Below are 19,055 nucleotides of genomic sequence, written 5' to 3'. Positions count from 1 at the left end.
TAGGTTAAGTCATCATTTTCACTGGATGGCCACTCAAAATTTCAAGATGGCTGCCGTTTTTACAAGCTGGCCGCCATGAAGTTTTGATCACGTCAGTTATGCCCTCCTGGCCATATATTTGAGTATCTTTGTTGGTTTTATAGAGCCATGGCAGCAAGTCTGTCATGATCAAAGCCAATGATACAGATGTGCTGGTCACTGGCTTGAGTGTCTTCTCAATTCTACATAGTATGGGTGTACAGCAGTTGTGGTTGGCATTCGGTCAAGGTTCGAGCCTTTGCTGGATTCCCATCCGTGACCTGTCAGACTATGTAGGCCAAGAGAGGGCCACAGGAATTCCATTCTTTCATGCCTTCACTGGCAGTGATGTGGTCTCAGCCTTTAGAAACAGGGAAGAAGGGAAGGGAAGAAGACAGCTTGGCAAACTTGGGATATGTTCCCAGAGGCTACCCCAGTATTTTCTAACCTGAGCAAGTACCCTCCACCCATTGAGGATGCAGATATGGAGATTCTGGAGAAGTTTGTGGTTCTTATGTATGACAGATCCTGCACTGTTGACAGTGTAGATGAAGCCAGACTTGACCTGTTTGCCAGGAAGCAGAGGTCTTATGAAGCCATCCCTCCTACCAGTGCAGCTCTGCTTCAACACACCAAACGTGCAGCATACCAGGCAGGATGCATATGGGCTGGCACTACTACATCAGCCAGAAGCAGAGAGTCCATCTGATTGGGGCTGGGAGAAAGCAGGTGATGAGTGGAAGGTCTACTGGACAGCCAACTCATCAATTGCAAAGAGTTGTGAACAACTCACCAAATGTGGCTGCAACTCTGGCTGCCGTGGCAGGTGCAAATACTACAGGCTCGGACTAGCTTGTACAGCTTTGTGCAGTTGCAAGTGTGACCTGTAAGCTGTTATAAGCTCATTCAGAGCTTATGATTTTTGTATGGGTTTGCTGAGTTAGTTGGCCTAATGTCTTTTGGAAAAGGACACATCTTCTTCCTAACTGGCCTGAAGTTTTTTTTTTCAGCTGCAAACCCACAAGCCACACAAATGAGCGCATACTTTTTTTATTGATCTTCATTTGCTTATACTTACAGAATACAATTAAAATAGCACAAAGTGAAAGTGGTAAATATATTTTTCTTCCAAAAGGTGCACTAAATCAAATCATTGTCCGGCAAGACTGACACTCATACAGTGCATATTTACCAGCTTATAACTGCAAAATTGAGCCAGTGTCACAATGATGCACATCTGGATCAGTTCTATTTTCCCTAGATATCTATTGTCCATCTTTTCATTCATGAATTCCAAAAATATTTCATGACAGGCAGAGATTGCATCTATAGGTATCTCACAACTCTTGCATTCAAAATAATTTAGGATACGTCAACGCTGTAATGGAACTAAAATTCCAGCCTTATAATTTGGAGTTTTTATTTATTTAATTAATTTATTTATTTTTAGTTTTTTTATTTTAGTTTTCAATGCATTGTTGTGATTTGCGTCTATCTTCTTTATTACCACCATACGTTTGTGCATCATATATAGCAATACAAATCCTAGAACGAAGTTCTCTTACCAGACAAACAAAAAAGAAAGTTTTCTATTGCGAAAGGGATTTTAGAGATTTTTCTCATAGCAAAAGAGTCCCTTGATGGTCATTCTGTTAAATATAATTCATCATAATGAAAAATATATTACTTCTGACTTATTAAATTAACTGTTCTGCAAAGTGGAACAGGAATGGAACACTTGAATGTGTATTTTTTTATATGTATACCCAAAAAATGATGGAAATTGGTACAACTGGCGACCATCTTGGAAAAATGGTGGCCATATTGAAATTTTGCGTGGCTATCCAAACTTTTCAAAAGAGTTGGTCCTAGTGAGCAAGTGTACCAAATTTTATGTTTATTTGTATAACTGAAGTATTTTTCTCCTTATCTGCTGCACTAAAGAGAAGGCAATGGACCATGAATTTCTATCGCCAAAGAAGTGACAGACAATATGAAGGGAAACAAAACCATGATAATCGATGCCATAATGCAATCTGCAACCTCACCAATTGATGACATAAAATCCTACATGCTGTAGCTTTAATATTTTACTTAAATTCAGTTTATTTACACAGTGCCACATCATGTTATTTCAAATTGCTCAATGGCAACAGTGGTAAAGAAGAAGGCCGTATACATTTTTTGATAAGATGAAGAAACCTCTGATATGGCCAAACTAAGAAGACAAAACAAAAAGCATAACACAAGATTGTCAGAATTATCACTGAGTGAAGTGTTACAGTGAATCAGCCATATATACAGTCCAGTGTTAATGGTGGGATAGTTGAAAAGACAACCAGGAGGTGATGATTAGAGTCCCAGTGAAAAAGACTGCATTAGTGAGTAAGGTTGTATTGATGCCTGATCAGTCATTGCAGTAGGACATTACCCATAACTTACAGTGCATCCGGAAAGTATTCACAGTGCTTCACTTTTTCCACATTTTTTTTATGTTACACCCTTATTCCAAAATGGATGAAATTCATTTTTTCCCCTCAAAATTCCACACACAATAACCCATAATGGCAATGTGAAAAACTAACCCATCTGACACTGTGTCACATACAGTCACTTATATTTACCATTCTAATGCTTGGTTTGAACTTCAGCAGATCTTCTTGACCATGTGTACATGCTGAAATGTGAGACTGGCAGATATTTGCTTCAATGAGAAACTGAACAGTCATTCCTAATGGTGTGGCTGGTTAGTGGATATACATGTAAAATGGGCTGGCACCAATATTCACAGGTGTTAGCTTTCTTTTCTAATATCCTCTCTTCCAAGATTTTCTTCTTGTTTGATATCTGTTGTGAATATATGATCAGAGAAATGGCAGCTGTGGCCTTTAATCTTACATGGGCCTTGAAAACTGTCACTGATTCTAATCGTCCTCACCGCCTCCTCCTCGATCTCACCTTCAGCGCAAGTGCACATCACAGACACGTCCTACTATTCACGCAAGTCTGCAGGAACATAATGCATCTCTGACTGTCTCCAGGGTTGGAACTAATTGTGAATGTAAGCAGTCATCAGTTATTTATATAGTCTTGTCCAACCAAGAAGTGTTACATTTTGAAAATGTTATTATGATGTGGAGTTTTTATTTATTTATTTAATTAATTTATTTATTTTTAGTTTTTTTATTTTAGTTTTCAATGCATTGTTGTGATTTGCTTCTATCTTCTTTATTACCACCATACGTTTGTGCATCATATATAGCAGTACAAATCCTAGAACCAAGTTCTCTTACCAGACAAACAAAAAAGAAAGTTTTCTATTGCGAAAGGGATTTTAGAGATTTTTCTCATAGCAAAAGAGTCCCTCGATGGTCATTCTGTTAAATATAATTCATCATAATGAAAAATATATTACTTCTGACTTATTAAATTCATCACAGACACGTCCTACTATTCACTCAGGTCTGCAGGAACATAATGCATCTCTGACTGTCTCCAGGGTTGGAACTAATTGTGAATGTAAGCAGTCATCAGTTATTTATATAGTCTTGTCCAACCAAGAAGTGTTACATTTTGAAAATGTTATTGCTATGTGATTATACTGTAGTCAGTTGTTTATATCCACTCATCATGGACATGAATGTCATGACCAGGTATGCAAATAACTGGTACTCATGGTGCTTGTGCGTGCTAATACTAAATGATGCGTAGCAAAAAACACAAGGGAAGTGCTTCATAAGAGGAAGGTAATGACAGACTGCATCAATGATTTTTTTGCACATACAAGCACGATAAGTACCAGTTATGTGCACCTCTGATCATGACAATATTGGGGTTTCAGTGATCATTTTGACTGGTTCTTTTTCTGCAGGTGAATTTTGTACATGTTTAATAGTAAAAAACAAACAAACAAAAACATGAATGTGGGGCACAAGTTTTAAATTGTGTTTTTCAAATTCAATGCAGGGTCACAGTGATACATGCGTCATATATACAGTGAGGAAAATAAGTATTTGAACACCGTGCAATTTTGCAAGTTCTCCCACTTAGAAATCATGGAGGGGTCAGAAATTTTCATCTTAGGTGCATGTCCACTGTGAGAGACATAATCTAAAAAAACATCCAGAAATCACAATGTATGATTTTTTAAATAATTTATTTGTATGTTACTGCTGCAAATACATATTTGAACACCTGCCAATCAGCAAGAATTCTGGCTCTCACAGACCTGTTAATTTTTCTTTAAGAAGCCCTCTTATTCTGCACGCTTTACCTGTATTAATTGCACCTGTTTGAACTTGTTACCTGTATAAAAGACACCTGTTCACACACTCAATCAATCACACTCCAACCTGTCCACCATAGCCAAGACCAAAGAGCTGTCTAAGGACACCAGGGACAAAACTGTAGACCTGCACAAGGCTGTGATGGACTACAGGACAACAGGCCAGCAGCTTGGTAGAAGAGAACAACTGTTATGATTATTTATTAGAAAGTGGAAGAAACACAAGATGACTGTCAATCTCCCTCGGTCTGGGATTCTATGCAAGCACTCAGTTTGTGGGTTAAGGATGTTTCTGAGAAAGCTCAGAACTACACAGGAGGACCTGGTCAATGACCTGAAGAGAGCTGGGACCACAGTCACAAAGATTACATTTGTAACACATGATGCAGTCATGGTTTAAAATCTTGCAGGGCAGCAAGGTCCCCCTGCTCAAGCCAGCACATGTCCAGGCCCGTTTGAAGTTCACCAGTGACCATCTGGATGATCCAGAGGAGGCATGAGAGGTCATGTGGTCAGATGAGACCAGAATAGAGCTTTTTGGAATCAACTCCACTTACCATGTTTAGAGGATAAGAACAACCCCAAGAAAACCATCCCAACCATGAAGCATGGGGGTGGAAACAACATACTCTGGGGGGTGCTGTTCTGCAAAGGGGACAGGATGACTGCACCGTATTGAAGGGAGGATGGATGGGGTCATGTATTGCGAGATTCTGGCAAACAACCTCCTTCCCTCAATAAGAGCATTGAAGATGGGTCTTGGCTAGGTCTTCCAACATGACAATGACCCCAAACACACAGCCAGGGCAACTAAGGGGGGGCTCCGTAAGAAGCATTTCAAGGTCCTGGAGTGGTCTGGACAGTCTCCAGACCTGAACTCAATAGAAAATCTTTGGAGGGAGCTGAAACTCCAAACCTGAAAGATCTAGAGAAGATCTGTATGGAGGAGTGGACCAAAATGCCTGTTGCAGTGTGTGCAAACCTGGTGAGAATCTACCTCTGTAATTGCAAACAAAGGCTACTGTACCAAATATTAACATTGATTTTCACAGGTGTTCAAATACTTATTTGCAGCAGTAACATACAAATAAATTATTAAAAAATCATACATTGTGATTTCCGTGTGTCTCTCACAGTGGACATGCACCTAAGATGAAAATTTCAGACCCCTCCATGATTTCTAAGTGGGAGAACTTGCAAAATCGCAGGGTGTTCAAATACTTATTTTCTTCACTGTAGGTCCTGAGGCCCAATGGTGCCTCTGCTTATCCACATACACTGGTTGAATGTATAAGTGGATGAGAGTCTCTGACTTCTCCTGGGCAAGTTGCCTGTCCAGGTTATTCCCCAACCAAAGCTGGCATCTAGAGATGGGATTTATGGCTCTTTGGGGGGATCCAGATCTTTATGGCTCGTTCCTTTCAAAGAGCCATTCAAAAAAACTGGCTCATATGGCGCTTTTAAAAAAAAAGTATTTTAGGCTTAATTATCAATTTCCGCCATGTGCGCATTCGTGGTGGTGCATGCTGCAGCGTGCATGCGCACTTTGCCATTACAAGGTATTCTGGTTAGAAATTCCTAGCGCCATTTGTGACATAAATTGATAATTAAGCCTAAAAATATTGAGAGAGAGAGAGAGAGAGAGAGAGAAATGAGCCATCTCAATGTCACTTTTCAAATTTGCTCCCCTATTCTGTGTCTCCCTACCTTTTCTGCCAGCAGTGGACATCGACATGAATCCTTGGGGAGAACAGCACGCTCAGGCAAAAGACTGGTGTTGACTGACTGAAATCTCATTCCAAACTAGAACAGAACAGGGAATAGAAACCTGACATTAAACCAAACCTGTTGTTGCTTAAAGTAGCCAGTAGATGGCGTTAACGCATTGTAAATAACCAAGGAAACCCATACTGAGAAACACAAAAATGAATGAAAGGTCATTAAGACCAACACCATTTGTTTTTGTTCTTTCCATATATATTTTTTTGATTTTGAAAGTTTTTGTATTGCACATGTTCTTTTTTTCTATTCACTTTAAATCTGATATCACAGCCATTATCAACCATTATCTGAGTTTGAATTATTTGGAAATACTGATTATAACCCCATTATATACTCAACAAAAATATAAACGCAACACTTTTGGTTTTGCTCCCATTTTGTATGAGATGAACTCAAAGATCTAAAACTTTTCCACATACACAATATCACCATTTCCCTCAAATATTGTTCACAAACCAGTCTAAATCTGTGATAGTGAGCACTTCTCCTTTGCTGAGATAATCCATCCCACCTCACAGGTGTGCCATACCAAGATGCTGATTAGACACCATGATTAGTGCACAGGTGTGCCTTAGACTGCCCACAATAAAAGGCCACTCTGAAAGGTGCAGTTTTGTTTTATTGGGGGGGGGGATACCAGTCAGTATCTGGTGTGACCACCATTTTCCTCATGCAGTGCAACACATCTCCTTCGCATCATCCGTGAAGAGAACACCTCTCCAACGTGCCAAATGCCAGCGAATGTGAGCATTTGCCCACTCAAGTCGGTTACGACGACGAACTGGAGCCAGGTTGAGACCCCGATGAGGACGACGAGCATGCAGATGAGCTTCCCTGAGACGGTTTCTGACAGTTTGTGCAGAAATTCTTTGGTTATGCAAACCGATTGTTCCAGCAGCTGTCCGAGTGGCTGGTCTCAGACGATCTTGGAGGTGAACATGCTGGATGTGGAGGTCCTGGGCTGGTGTGGTTACACGTGGTCTGCGGTTGTGAGGCTGGATGGATGTACTGCCAAATTCTCTGAAACGCCTTTGGAGACGGCTTATGGTAGAGAAATGAACATTCAATACACAAGCAACAGCTCTGGTTGACATTCCTGCTGTCAGTATGCCAATTGCACGCTCCCTCAAATCTTGCGACATCTGTGGCATTGTGCTGTGTGATAAAACTGCACCTTTCAGAGTGGCCTTTTATTGTGGGCAGTCTAAGGCACACCTGTGCACCATCATGGTGTCTAATCAGCATCTTGATATGGCACACCTGTGAGGTGGGATGGATTATCTCAGCAAAGGAGAAGTGCTCACTATCACAGATTTAGACTGGTTTGTGAACAATATTTGAGGGAAATGGTGATATTGTGTATGTGGAAAAAGTTTTAGATCTTTGAGTTCATCTCATACAAAATGGGAGCAAAACCAAAAGTGTTGCATTTATATTTTTGTTGAGATTTCGGTCTGAATTCATTGTAAATATTCCACTAGGTGGTACAACATCCCTCTGCCTTATTTTCACTTATTTTCGCACCACAAGAACCCCCCTCCCCCCTGCAGGAGTACTCATGTGAAGGCACATGCTGCCTGTGCCCCTCCCCCCGTAGCTGCTCTCTTTCTATGCGGGGAGGGGCACAGCCGCAACCGCAACTGGATATTCCTGGGAGCAGTGTGAAACAAACACGCATGAAAAAAAAAAGAAAGACAAAAAGTACGGCTCCTGCGCAGCCGCAACTTGGCTCCCTTCGTTCATATTAAAGAGCTGTTCAAAAGAATCGGCTCGTTCGCGAACGCCACAACACTACTGGCATCCATTTATAGCTGGGTGGACTTGGACAATGCAGATGAAGTGTCTTTGTAAGGTGAAGTCCAGATTGGAAAGACGTTCCTACTGGCTTGGCAAGTGGGGAATTCCCCTTTGACTGACCAGGTAGAACCTTGGCCTCAAGTATGAGCAATCTATTGTTCAAACCCCACTGTGGCCAATAAGCAGTGGTGGGCACAGATAACAAAAAAAATTAACTTCGATAACAGACAATCAGATAACTTAAAAGTTATCTTTGATAAAGATAAACCACCAAAAAATGTATCAGATGTTACAGATAACCGATAAATTCCAGTATTGTCTCCGGTACACTTACAACTACTAACAACATGATTTTGAGTTTTAACAACACGATCACTTATGGAAGCATCAAAAGGGATGACAGACTCAAACAATGAGTCAGTACTTCTGTCTTTGAGCATCCTGCCGTCTGCTGGAAGTTCCAGTTTACTACATGGCTTCCAGCACAGACGCAAGCTGCGAAGAGCTATGAAGCTCAACTCTCTACTCAATCACAATGCTTCTGTCAGGCGGAGGTCTTGGAAAATAAAGCAATGCTGAGTTATGGTTTGGTGTATAAATAAAATGAATGCTGATAGAATAATTGCCAATTCTGTCATTTGTACAAAGTTAACTTAAAATATAACATATATCTTTTAATGTTGAATAATGCACTAATTCTGAAGTTTTGTAACAAACACACAGATCACAAAGGATTCTGGGTAAAATGTGCCTCGGCTAACATTGATTGGTTGACTCATACATTATGTAACCAACACATTAATGTGAGGTGTGTCGTGTGTTGGTGTTTACAGATAAATGTGCTTTTGTAAAATATTCCATTTTTATTTGTAAAAAAAGGCATTAAAAAAAAAAGCAAAACAAAACAACAACAAAAAAAAGCCAAGCTGTAATTAGATAACCGTCTGATATAACATGTGTCAAAAATAAATAATAGAATACTGCCATGATCTACTGGTGCCAGACATTCAGTACTTAAGCTGGGTTTACACTGTGCAAGTTTTGGCCCTTTTTCATCTGATTTTTCATTCGTGCGAGAATTTGTTGGATTGCACCGAGTTTCAGGTTAATCACGCATCCTGCATCGTTTAGTACACATGGAGTAACGAGCTGCGTTTAACATCTCACGACCACCCCCTGAACGCCGATCGTATGGTCGAATGAAAATCAAACCTGTTTGATATTCTGGTCGGCCGTCGTGAGGATATCCCACTGCTGAAGAGCTACAAAAGCATCTAATCTCTCGCACTGTGCATGTGCAAACACCGCAGACATGTCTTGTAATGGTTTTTTTTTGTTTTGTTTTGTTTTTAAACTTTGATGTCTCCCATCGAGAGCTTTTGTAAATTAAGTTTGAAAAAAAGCTTCTGTTTATGTTTTGGAAACATGACTCTGATGTGTGGTTTTTGAACGTACAATGTGTGTGAGAACATAAATCATGATAAGATGGCAGTAGAGACCTTGAAAACTTGCCAAAACAAAATTCCAGATAATATGTGTCTGCTACATTTAAGATGTGTGGAATTTAACAAATGCAAACACAATAACAATGTCTATAAACCCAGAGAATATATTCACGAGTTTTAGATACTAAAGTTTAATGCTGTTGTCCGTGGAGCCTGATCAGAGTGTCTGAAAAATGCATTTGTCCTGTCGTGAACGTACTGACATTACCCTATCCTACCCATAATGCACTGCTGGGCAAAGCATGTCCACACTAAAACCTTAAAAATGAGCGCATTACTTTAAAACTAAAACATATATCTGATATTTTCACTTTATAAAACTTCAGACGTGACAGTAATTTTAAATAACTTGTCCAAAATTAGTTTGGTTAAAATTTGAATCATAAGTTAAAAATGTGTTCCTCTAGAACATGGGTGATATTGCCAGCATATTAGTACGGGGTTAAAAGAAATTAATTTTTTTTTTTGTGACCAGTTCTCCTTTGCCTGCAGAGGATAGAGCGGTTTCTCCTAGAAGCAGCTCTCTTCTGTTTGCAGAGGTTAGAACTACACATCTGCTATGAAACATTTAACAGTAGGTGCTCAACTGATTTGAAATTTTAAAAATGTTTGTAGCTGTTCAGCTTTGTTTACTATGTTAACGGTCTAAAAATTATTGGACGAAAATTTATCGGAAGATGATTAGTCCGATGATAGTTTTTAAAGTTATCTGAAAAAATAATCCGATAATGAAAACATTATCTTCGATAATTATCATTTATCGGATTATTGGAACTGTGCCCACCACTGCCTATAAGTTATAGCATTCAGTCACATCTTGTCCAAAGGCACAAACAGGTATCATGATTAAGAACTGAACTCACAATCTACGTATCTGTTGTCCTCCTTCTTCTATCCCACTGAGGTACTGGCTCTGCAAAAGTATACATGCAGGATCAAAACAAGCACAAACATACAGGGTCAGGTCTGTCTGGGAGCATGTGCTGGTTCTGCCATATTCATCAACCCAGGCAGACATCTGGTCCATCCCCACCTGTTGAAATAACTAAACATCTGCTGCAGCCAGGTGAACGACGGGGACCCTTGGTCTTTTCCAGCCTCTATGGCAGGGGGAGTGTCAGGAATGTGGCTCTCGAGGACCGAACTTGGCCACCCCTGCTCTATGGTAATCAACACTGAGGTCCAAAAATGAACTTTGTAGAAATATTCCTCAAGCAAACAGGATCAGGTTCTGCTACTAACCTATAAAATTATTCATGGACTGGCATCTCCCTACCTAGCTGACCTAATTAAACCTTACGTACCGGCCCAGGCTTTACGTTCTCAGGGTGCAGGACTACTTTGTGTCCCTAGGGTGAATAAGAAGTCTGCGGGTCACAGAGCTTTCTCTTATTGTGCCCCTGTTCTGTGGAATGATCTCCCTGTGTCAATAAAACAATCACATTCTGTGGAGATTTTCAAGTCCAGACTTAAGACGCACTTATTTTCCCTTTCATATGGCTAGCATACTGGTACAGTTTTGTTTTACGCTTTTTACTCTTGTAATTCATGTTATTAGTAATTGGAGTGGGCCGTGGCCCCAACTTCACCTAAATTCTGGGTCTTTTAGTGAAGCTTAGGGCTAGCGGCCGGCGATCACCTTAGTATTTCTTCTGTTTTTCTTGTTGATTAATGCTGGCAAATTATACAGTATTTTTTGTCTTTCTGATGCCTGATTCTGTTTTTTCTCTGTTTAAGGTACAGCTCCATCCAGAGATGGGAGTTGTATTTGTGTTGGCGATCCTCCTGTCCTGTGCACCAACAGCAATTCTTGTATATTTGTCCGTGAATTGTTCTGTGAATTATTTCTGTAATTTATGTTTGTAGCATGGCCCAAGCAGAGGGTCACACCTTTGAGTCTGGTCTGCTTGAGGTTTCTTCCTCAGAGGGAGTTTTTCCTTACCACTGTTGCTCTGGGGGTTGGTAAGGTTAGACCTTACCTGTGTGAAGCGCCTTGAGGCAACTCTGTTGTGATTTGGCGCTATATAAAGGAAAATAAATTGAAATTGATCACAATCCATCTACCACTGCTTCCAAAAGAATTCAATCAACATCTGCAGCAAATGAACACATGGACAGAAATATTTTAACATTAAGATTTTTTTTTCAAATGTCATAGCAATGAAAAGCCTGCAAATAGATTATGAACAAGAGGAAAATCCTATAAAGTCCTGAAGGCAAATAAGATTTAGCTGAAGATAAAGGTCAAAGTGCTGGAGAACAAAATCCAGAGAGGCATGTGGACAGGGATGACTTGATTATCCTGGAAGGGAGCACAAAGAGACATGTCCTTTTGCAAAAGGGTTACAGGAAAATACCATCGTCTAACAACAGAAGCAGGAACAGTCATGTTAAAAAAAAAAAAAAGTCTGAAAAATGCTACTCTGTCTGATTTTTATGCTATCAGTGAAAGAGTTGTTCAAACATGTCTCTGTTAGATGAAATTCAGACACCGAAGAAGAAGAAACACAGTAGAAACACACTTCATCAGCTCTAATTATGTCCTTATCAGGGCATAATTAACATATTAACCAAAAAAGAGAGCGAAACCAACAGAAATCGTCTTAAGTATCTGTAATGCCATCAAATTAAAAACATTTTTCATTGTTTAAGCGTATAATGTTGTTAACATGGATTTGTAGTACTGTGCAAAGTTCACAGAATAAATATGTATACATGAATAGAATTAGTGACCCTTTGTCACTTTTATAAATTCATAACTTCTTTGAAGTGACAAATCTGCATAATGTCTTCTGGGTGGTCTCCGTCTACATTGTGTTAATGAAATATTAAAATTAATCGATGCGTTTTTGGAAATGAAAAACAAACAAACAGCAACAAAAATAAACAACACAACAAAAACAAGGTAATTTCAAGCTACATGTAACTTCAAAACTGCACATACAGTGGGGCCAAAAAGTATTTAGTCAGTCCCTGATTGTGCAAGATCTCCTACTTAGAAAGATGAGAGAGGTCTGTAATTTTCATCATAGGTACACTTCAACTGTGAGAGACAAAATGAGAAAAAAAAAAATCCAGGAAAACAGAAAATGGAAGACATACAAGACCATTGATCATCTCCCTCGATCTGGGGCTCCACGCAAGATGTCATCCCGTGGGGTCAAAATGATCATGAGAACGGTGAGCAAAAATCCCAGAACTACACAGAGGGACCTGATGAATGACCTGCAGAGAGCTGGGACCAAAGTAACAAAGGCAACACACTACGCAGAGAGGGACTCAAATCCTGCAGTGCCCGGCGTGTCCCCCTGCTTAAGCCAATACATGTCCAGGCCCCTCTGAAGTTTGCCAGAGAGCATATGGATGATCCAGAAGAGGATTGGAGAATATCATGTGGTCAGATGAAACCAAAATAGAACATTTTGGTAAAAACTCAACTCGTCGTGTTTGGAGGAAGAAGAATGCTGCATTGCATTCCAAGAACACCATATCTACTGTGAAGCATGGGGGTGGAAACATCATGCTTTAAGGCTGTTTTTCTGCAAAGGGGACAGGATGACTGAGCCGTGTTAAGGAAAGAATGAATGGGGCCACGTATCGTGATATTTTAAGCCAAAACCTCCTTCCATCAGTGAGAGCATTGAAGATGCAACGTGGCTGGGTCTTCCAGCATGACAATGATCCCAAACACACCGCTCAGGCAACAAAGGAGTGGCTCCGTAAAAAGCATTTCAAGTTCCTGGAGTGGCCTGGCCAGTCTCCGGCCCTCAAACCCATAGAAAATTTGTTGAAGGAGTTGAAAGTCCATGCTGCCCAGAGACAGCCCCAAAACATCACTGCTCTAGAGGAGATCTGCATGGAGGAATGGGCCAGAATACCAGCTACAGTGTGTGCAAACCTGGTGAAGACTTACAGGAAACATTTGACCTCTGTCATTGCCAACAAAGATTATGTTACAAAGTACTGAGTTGAATTTTGTTATTGAGCAAATACTTATTTTCCACCATAATTTACAAATAAATTCTTTAAAAATCCTACAATGTGATTTCCTGGATTTTCTCATTTGTCTCTCACAGTTGAAGTGTACCTATGTTGAAAATTACAGACCTCTCTCATCTTTCTAAGTAGGAGAACTTGCACAATCAGGGACTGACTTAATACTTTTTGGCCCCACCGTATGTCGCGGACATGAATGAGCGAAGCTCATCAGCATCTCACCATGTCATTTAGGTCCTTAAGACTTTATTTTGAGTAAATGCTTCAGGGGAGCATTAGCATAGCAAAAACCTTTCAGCTTCTGGGGGGACTTCGCCCCCCAGTCCCCCAACCTTTTTAAGCATTTTTCTTTATTTGCTTCTCACATGTCTGGAAAAGCTCCTCGCCGTCTAACCATGCCCTTTAGGTCCTTCAGACTTTTTTCAGTAAAATTGTTCTTGGGGGCATGAACAGGACTAAAACCTTTCAGCTTCTGGGGAGGGTGGCTCCGCTCCCCAGACTCCCCACCTTTTTAAGCATTTTCCTTATTTTGTCTTTCAGCTTCTGGAGGGGCTCTGCTCCCCATACTCCCCACCTTTTTAAGTATTCTTCTTTTTTGCTTTTCAGCTGACCCCCCTAATTACAGCCCTCTTAGCCCCCTGCCACTTTAAGCATTTTTTTTAATGTAGATGTAAATTAATATTCAAAGTTTTCAGCTAGTTGACAGTAGGGCTGTACAATATGGCCAAATTATCATATCTCAATATTGTCATATAAATGTCATGTAAATGTCACTTATATACATGCTGTCCATATTCTTGAGCTGCTTAGGTGGGTAGGGAGAGTTCCCATGGGATAAAAAAGCTTTTCAACCTACCATCCCTGGTTCTCAAGACCAGGCACCTAAGTGGCTCTACTCTCTCTCTCTCTCTCTCTCTCTCTCTCCCTCTCTGTTTTTTTTCTTTAAAGATATTTAGGTGTACCTTAGTAAACACTAGTAGAGTTCCACCTTAGATTTGGAATGTGTAATAGAAGATATACCTTACTGAATTGTCAGATCAATATGATATACGATATGACTATGATTTGACACAAAGTGCAGCAACAGTGAAAATTAACCATTCTTAAACAAAAGAGTAATAGTACCACACTCATTTTGCACTCATCATAAGGTTAGGATACTGTGCCCTCCAAAAGTATTGGAACACTTGGAATTTCACACATTTTAATTTGTTTATGCCATTTTAAATAGAAGAAAAACAAAAAATAAAGAATAAAAATTTCTAAAATTATCTTCCTCAAACTCAAACTGAAAGCAAATCACTAAAACTTGATAAAACCTGTAAATAATAATCAGTTTTATTGCCAGTTTTCTTTAGACAAGTCAGGGGATGGAAACATGATAAATGATAAGAATGGTGACAAAGGTCAGTTTCAGTTTGTACAGGGGTCAAAAGTTAGAGCTGCTCCATTAATTTTGCTCCAGCTGTATTTGTGCTGAATTTGATGCTTGTATCACCATTTGAAGGATTGTTTCAGTTATCTGCTGCACTAATAAGCCAACAGAGTACGAACCAGCTGCCGTCTGTCAGCTTAAACATGTGTATATAAGGCAGCCCGAATTGAAGGAGAAATGTTGCTTTTAACAACCTGGACCTCATTTCTGGCATAAAATACGGTCATTTACTCACCAATATAATTTTGGTGTGATTAGAAATCCATAGTTCAAATGACGTGATCAGTTCAAATCTGAAGCAAACATTTTTCTTTTTCTACTAAGGTGGATTAGAACTTTTTGTGGTACACAGCACCAACTACTGGACAGGAGGAATGGAGCAGTCAATGTGACTCACTGATTTGAAAATTGCAGGTCTTTCAACCAGACGTGTGGTGCCGTGACATGTCAATCATCTGTGTACAATCAGATTTCAGGGGAGTGCAGTCAAACTCCGGCCTCCACTCTAGCTCGACCCATGCCAGGAAGTGTTTAACATTTCCTGTTTCACTGTGACTGAGAATTTGGCACTTCCTGTTTGAGTGTGAGCTTGCCACTGACTTCCTGCGAGATTCCATGGGATCTCGTCTGTCAATCCAGGAAGTGTTTGACATTTGAACATTTCCTGTTTTACTGTGGACTTGAATTTTGGCACTTCCTGTTTAGGACGCCCTGTACCATGAGTGAGCTTCGCACCACTGCATGACGCGTCGCTCATATTATTTGAGTTTTAGAATATTACCCCTGTTAAACAATCACAGAATACATTTATTGGCTTGATTCAATAATTTTCTTTGTGGAAATGGTCTCCTTCACTGACCCCATCCATTCTGTACTCCTTGATCAGGTCCCTCACTGTTTTCTTCCATGGCTTAATCCAACATCCGCTGTCCATGCAGCAAGTGGAGGTGTTCCACACATGGCAGGTCACTGAAGTATGAAAAGTAAGCAAAAGAAAATAAGAAAATTAAATACATAAATCAAAGTAGTTGGCAACTAATGGTTTCTGACTCATCAACAAATGGTTTTCATTAGTTGTCCCAACTTGACAGGGTACATGCCGAGCATTTTCTCAAGCCCAGGAATTAGGTTATTGTCCTGTCCAGGGTGTACCCCGCCTCATGCTCTATGACTGCTGGGATATGGTCCAGCCCCCTGCGACCTTTAATTGGAGTAAGCAGTTGAAGATGAGATGAGTGAGATGTCTTTTCTCTAATTCAGGATGTAGAAAATAACTGGCTTTTTATTTAAATTGAGACAACCGTTTCTCTGTGGGATGCTGTGCCACTTCTCCCTCATTGAATATGGGAAACGAGTGATACTAACTCCCTGTGGGAGTGTTTTCTAATGCTCTTGATTCTGGGAGACAGCCAGCGGCGGCTCCTGAAAACAATTCTCAGGACAGGCAATTTTTTTCTGATAATGATTAAGGCGACCCATTCAGTAAATACATTAAGCAAAAACAATCCTGTAAATTTGATGTTCACTGTTTAACTCATACAGCAATACCTCGACTAGATGGGAGCATACAACAGAAAGATTTCTTCTTTGGCAACATAACTTACAGTTGGAAAGCTGTGGATGAAGGTTGCATCCAGGAACGTTCACAAGCAAAATGTTAATCAAAATGAAGTGGACCCACAATAAATTAACCCACTTATTCACACTGGGAGCAACTGGGGATTAAGGACCTCGCCCAAGGGCCCTTAGTGATGTTCAGATGGAAAAGCGCTGTATAAATTTGTGTGCGTGTTATATTCTCAGATAAAATGATGATTATGGGTTATTTCTGGGTTACATATATCACAGAGGTGTTAAACAAGCTGTGACATAAATCAATATTAAATCAGGAGAACATCTGTGGGATTTTGGAGATGTTATGTAAAAGGTGATTTTGCAACAATATGACCCTTTTAATAATTATTTTATTGGCTACAAACCCATTTCATTTTTAAATTTGTCCATTGAACATTAAAATCTGGATGAAAAGCATCATCAATCAAACATTTTAAAACTATTTTATGTCTGTCAGAACCTCCTGAAGCGGTTAATTAATGATTGTTAAAGTCAAACATGTTGGTCAACAAACAAACTCCCGCATTTGAGATAAAACAGTGACGGTCATTAAAGCAAGTTAACTTTGATATAAAAAGCTTTAACAACATACACTAACCCATGCTGATTGTGTGGTTTTCTTGCTGCGTTATCTACAGCCCACACTGGTGACATCTAAACAAAATGGAGCAACGTGCAATTAATTGCGATTAAAAAAAAATAACTCACTATAGGTTAATTTATTAGTGACAATAACATAATAAAATAAATAAATGATAATATAGGTGAACCCTGTTAATTTGCATTTGCGTTAACGCTCATTTCAGCTTAACCCACGGTTTTGAATGCAGTGGTTTTGAACAGCGGTTTTGAATGCAGCATTGATGGACACCACAGCCAGCAGTTTCCATAGTTACATATGAATATATGGAAACACGTAATGTGTTGTGCACACCCGGAAAACATTGAGATTGCATTGAAAGCTCAGTTTTGTAAATAATAGAGATTTTACGTGAGAGTCTGGAATAGATGTGGTGGAGTGATTTTCAACCTGACTGAAATCATGGCAGAATGTGTACTGGACAATGACATTCAGACGCAGATCAAATGGTCTCAGACAGAAAAAAATCCCTTCTTTTCCCATTTGGCAGTGTATCACTTAAATCGCCTTTATGAACAAGTCGCCCCTGGACACAGCAGTTATGTAATGGCTTTGTCCATAATCCGACTGGTCCTTGTCTCAGTGACAAGTGGAAAAAGTTAACTTTTTTTTAATACTCGTATATCTTTTAGCAACACCCACCATAATGGTGTGCAGCTGCTGCTCCTACAGCCAGTGGTGTTGTAATTTTCTGTAAAACTTTTATTAAAAACAGTGCCATCTCCTGCATACTGCTATCAGGAATGTAGCATCAGAACAACTTATTTTGGGGGATTGAACTGTCATGGAACCATAACAGTGGCATTGAGCATGATGGAAGTAAAGCCAGAAGATCTGTTGTCCCAACCAGACATCACACTGATAACATTTTTTAACAGTGATTTGAACCCATTGGAGGGCTCTTAGTAGAGCCTAATTAAAATTGTGTTTGATTTGGCATATACAAAGTAACAATTTTATTAACAAAACTAGTTAAAACAAAGCAAAACTCAAAACAAGGCCAAAACTGACCAAACAAACACAGATGTGGTCAAACGGAGGTCAAGAGGAGAATGATACCAACCTGGTACTACCATACCTGTTTTCAAGTCTTCAAAACCTGGCCAGGTGAACCAATGAACTAATTACAGTATCTGTGCACTGGCCCACCCCTCTTCAAACATCAGCCCTTCCCTTTTTTAATCAAAGCTGGGTAAACACCCACTATAAATATTTTTTTTTAATTAAAGTTGATTAAACAGCCACTAAAAATTAAATAATTTCGTGACCCCCCAAGACATCACAAAAAACAAAAAATAATAATGAGTTTTCACAATGTTATTCTCATCTCTTCCACATTGTACCTGTGATGACCAGTGTTGCCACAGTTACTTTGAAAAAGTAACTTAGTTACTTTACTGATTACTCAATTGTAAAAGTAACTAAGTTAGATTACTAGTTACTTTTTTAGTTACTTTTCCCAGTTGCCGACAACAACCCTCTGCCACCTCAACATGACAATGATACCTGTTTTGCCAAAACTCACTTTATAGTCACCCTTTCTTGACTTCAATGAAAATAAATACTTGTTTTATAAAAAGTAAAATAAAGACCTCTTTCTTGACCTCATATTTAACTGTTGACAGCACTGTAACAGTAAAACTTGCAATTTCAAGCCTACATTGTTTATAAAGGTAACTATTAAATTCTAACATTTTTCTAACATTTAAATTCTCTCTAAACATTTTACTTGTCGAAATTATTATTATTTTAAGCAATATTAGTTGTAGTAAAAAACGGCTTCAAAATTGCACCTTTAATCTAGGGGTGTTGTGGGGGGGGGGGCACATCCTTGCCCCACGCTCCCATTCCATCTGGATTCGCCCCTGCTTTGGCGTTTGAGCACAAAGAATGGATAACATTTATTTATGCAGAAAACAGGACCAGATTTACAGGTAAGAAAGTTTATTGCGTTTTCACATCATGTGGTCCTCAGAAAGAGAG

The 19,055-nt window shown here is 39.5% G+C and overlaps 2 long non-coding RNA genes across 2 annotated transcripts; one reads left to right on the top strand and one right to left on the bottom strand.

The window, feature by feature from the left end:
• Nucleotides 1-5,129: 5,129 nt before the first annotated feature.
• LOC117502205 lies at nt 5,130-16,595 on the top strand. The gene is made up of 3 exons (XR_004558230.1): nt 5,130-5,145; nt 12,396-12,399; nt 16,433-16,595. It is a non-coding gene; the product is annotated as an uncharacterized LOC117502205 (long non-coding RNA).
• On the bottom strand, nt 12,831-13,404 carry LOC117502196. Its single transcript, XR_004558225.1, has 2 exons — nt 13,352-13,404; nt 12,831-13,009 (listed from the first exon to the last, which is right to left on the bottom strand). It is a non-coding gene; the product is annotated as an uncharacterized LOC117502196 (long non-coding RNA).
• Nucleotides 16,596-19,055: the final 2,460 nt, after the last annotated feature.

This window comes from Thalassophryne amazonica, chromosome 2 (genome assembly GCF_902500255.1).
Source record: "Thalassophryne amazonica chromosome 2, fThaAma1.1, whole genome shotgun sequence".
NCBI lineage: Eukaryota > Metazoa > Chordata > Actinopteri > Batrachoidiformes > Batrachoididae > Thalassophryne > Thalassophryne amazonica.
This window is presented reverse-complemented; position numbering and strand designations above follow the sequence as displayed.